Source organism: Arachis ipaensis, chromosome B05 (genome assembly GCF_000816755.2).
Source record: "Arachis ipaensis cultivar K30076 chromosome B05, Araip1.1, whole genome shotgun sequence".
In the NCBI taxonomy this organism is placed as follows: Eukaryota; Viridiplantae; Streptophyta; class Magnoliopsida; order Fabales; family Fabaceae; genus Arachis; species Arachis ipaensis.
The window spans coordinates 123,459,730-123,463,725 of record NC_029789.2 but is presented as its reverse complement, the minus strand read 5'-3'; positions in this window follow the sequence as shown (position 1 = coordinate 123,463,725).

The following is a 3,996-nucleotide window of genomic DNA, read 5'->3' as shown; positions in this document are numbered from 1 at the left end:
AATATTTATCTCATAGTGTCGTTCTAGCAGAATTTCCTGTTGTGGCAGATGGTAAATTTGTCATGAGAATGGAATTCAGTTTCAGGGAAACTATTATTACAGCAGTAAAAGATTATACCATTCGCAGAGGTGTAGACTACTGGGTGTATGGTTAGAACCGTTGACATTTTATGCCAAGTGTACACAGTATAAGTTAGGTTGTGATTGGCTTATCAGAGTTAGCATGATCTACAAAAAGTATTGTTGGGTTATAAGGAGGTATAATAGTAGTCACACTTGTACCAGAACCACCATTTCTCAGGACCATTTGAAGCTGGATTCCAACACAATTTCAGAAGCAATAAAACCGTTGGTAGAGGCTGACCCCTCTATAAAGGTGAAATCAGTTATTGCGGAAGTACAGTTGAAGTTCAATTCCACTATCAGTTATCGCAAAGCATGGTTGGAAAAGCAAAAGGCGGAGAAAAAAATATTCAGAGGTTGGAAAGTATCGTACGAAGCTTTGCCCATATGGTTTGAGGCCATGTGTCAGAAGGAGTCATCAGCTGCTGTCCATTTTGAAACTATGCCTACATATCAGGACGATGATTTGGTTACTAATATTTGGGTGTTACATCGAGTCTTCTGGAGTTATTATCCTTGCATTAGAGTATTCAGACATTGCAAACCAGTTATCAAGTAGATGTGACTCATTTGTATGGAAAATATAAAGGTTATTTGTTAGTTGCAGTTTCACAGGATGGTAACAACAACATCGTCGTGCCTATTGCATTTGCGATCGTAGAGGGAGAGACTTCTGATGCATGGCTGATGAGCGGATAATTTATACACTTTTTGGCATTATTTTTACATAGTTTTTAGTATGATTTAATTAGTTTTTAGTATATTTTTATTAGTTTTTAAATAAAAATCACATTTCTGGACTTTACTATGAGTTTGTGTGTTTTTCTATGATTTCAGATATTTTCTGGCTGAAATTGAGAGACCTGAGCAAATTCTGATTCAGAGGCTGAAAAAGGACTGCAGATGCTGTTGGATTCTGACCTCCCTGCACTCAAAGTGGATTTTCTAGAGCTAAAGAAGTCCAAATGGTGCAATCTCAATTGCGTTGGAAAGTAGACATCCAGGGCTTTCCAGCAATATATAATAGTTTATACTTTGTCCGAGTTTAGATGACGCAAACTGGCATTCAATGCCAGCTCTCTGCCCTATTCTGGCGTTAAACGCCAGAAATAGGTTACAAGTTGGAGTTAAACTCCCAAAACAGGTTACAACCTGGCGTTTAACTCCAGAAACAGCGTAGGCACGTGTAAAGCTCAAGTCTCAGCCCCAGCACACACCAAGTGGGCCCCGGAAGTGGATTTCTGCACTATCTATCATAGTTTACTCATTTTCTATAAACCTAGGTTACTGGTTTAGTATTTAAACAACTTTTAGAGATTTATTTTGGACCTCATGACATTTTTAGATCTAAACTTTGTACTCTTTGACGGCATGAGTCTCTAAACTCCATTGTTGGGGGTGAGGAGCTCTGCTGTGTCCCGATGAATTAATGCAATTATTTCTGTTTTCTATTCAAACACGCTTGTTTCTATCTAAGATGTTCATTCGCACTTCAATATGATGGATGTGATGATCCGTGACAATCATCACCATTCTCAACCTATGAACGCGTGCCTAACAACCACCTCCGTTCTACCTTTGATTGAATGAGTATCTCTTGGATTCCTTAATCAGAATCTTCGTGGTATAAGCTAGAATCCATTGGCAGCATTCTTGAGAATCCGGAAAGTCTAAACCTTGTCTGTGGTATTCCGAGTAGGATTCAGGAATTGAATGACTGTGACGAGCTTCAAACTCACAAGGGTTGGGCATAGTGACAGACGCAAAAGGATCAATGGATCCTATTCCAGCATGAGTGAGAATCGATAGATGATTAGCCGTGCGGTGACAGCGCACCTGGACCATTTTCACTGAGAGGACGGATAGTAGCCATTGACAACGGTGATCCACCAACACACAGCTTGCCATAGGAGGAACCTTGCATGCGTGAAGAAGAAGACAGGGGGAAAGTAGAGATTCAGAAGACAAAGCATCTCCAAAACTCCAACATATTCTCCATTACTGCATAATAAGTATTATTTAATCCATGCTCTCTTGTTCATTTGTAAGTCAACTGATAATTATAATTGATATCCTGACTAAGAGTTACAAGATAACCATAGCTTGCTTCAAGCCAACAATCTTTGTGGGATCGACCCTTACTCACGTAAGGTATTACTTGGACGACCCAGTGCACTTGCTGGTTAGTAGTACGAGTTGTGAAAAGTGTGATTTACAATTGAGAGCACCAAGTCTTTGGCGCCATTGTTGATGATCACAATTTCGTACACCAAGTTTTTGGCGCCGTTGTCGGGGATTGTTCGAGTTTGGACAACTGACGGTTTATTTTGTTGCTTAGATTAGGAAAAATTTTTCTTTTTGGTTTAGAGTCTTCTATTATTGTTTTGGTTGAATTTTTTTTTTAAATCCTTATTTTCTCTTTTTAAATTTTTCGAAAATTTTATAAACTGATAATTGAGTTTTTCTGTTTGAGTTTAGTTTCATATTTTAAGTTTGGTGTCAATTGCATATTTTTATTTTCTTTTAAATTTTTGAATTTGTGTTCATTGTTCTTTCTTAATCTTCAAGTTGTTCTTGTTTATTTTCCTTGTTTGATCTTTAGTTTTTCTTATTTTGTGATTTTTCTTATTTTTCTTGTGAATTTTCGAATTATTAGTATCCAAAAAAAAATAAAAATAAAATCTTTTATACATTAAATACCTTATTAAAACATGTTAAATTTATAGCTCAATTGGCTAGAGCGTTGTGCTTATGTTCTTGGTAATTGGCTATCTTCTTTTTTAAAACTTTTTTTTAAAAAATAATTTTTCTTTGACTAAATCTTATGTCAATTTTTAAGTTTGGTGTTCTCTTGTTAATTTTTCTTTAGTTTTCGAAAATTTCATTGTGGTTTGCTAAAAAATTTAAGTTTGGTGTTCTATCTCCATGTTCTTGTTGTTCTTGTGAGTCTTCAAGGTGTTTTTGAGTCTTCCTTGTGTTTTGATCTTAAAATTTTTAAGTTTGGTGTTCCTTGATATTTTCTCTCCAAAATTTTCGAAAATAAGGAGCATTAGATCTAAAAATTTTAAGTTGTGTGTCTTTTGTGTGTTTTTCTCTTTCATCCTAAAATTCAAAAATAAAAAATATCTTTTCTAACTATTTTTAAGCAAATGAAATATTTTCAGAGTGGGTGTAGTTAGACATCTTCTATTATGGGCTTACAGAGAAAGCTCAGATGTCTTTGGACCACTCAGCTGGTGGATCTATACACATGAGAAAGACAATTGAAGAAGCTCAAGAGCTCATTAATACAGTTGCCAGAAATCAGCATCTGTACCTAAGTAGTGAGTCTTCCATGAAAGAAGAGGCTAAAACAGTAACTGCTGAACTCAGTCCTGCAGAACAAGTTATTGAATTCAATCAGCAATTAGATTTTCTAACAAAATAACTAGCCGAATTCAAGGAGATACTACAAGACACAAGAATGGCTAATATGAATATGGAAGTACAGTTGAAGCAAACAAAACAGCAGTTATCAAAACAAATAACAGAAGAGTGCCAAGCAGTTCAATTAAGAAGTGGAAAAACATTAAATACCTCACTTCAAAGCAGCAGGAAGCCAAGAAATGAACAAACTGCTACCCAAAATCCCTCTGAGGACAATAAGAGCCCAGAGAGGAATAATTCTGGTGCTCAAATGCCAGAAAAGGGTGAAGAGCTGGCATTAAACGCCCAACCCATGCTCAGTTCTGGCGTTCAAACGCCACAAACAGGCAAGGAGTTGGCGTTAAACGCCCAATGGAAGCTCAGTTCTGGCGTTTAAACGCCAAAAACAGGTAAGGAGTTGGCGCCCAATGCCAATCCAGCTTCCAACCCTGGCATTCAAACGCTAGT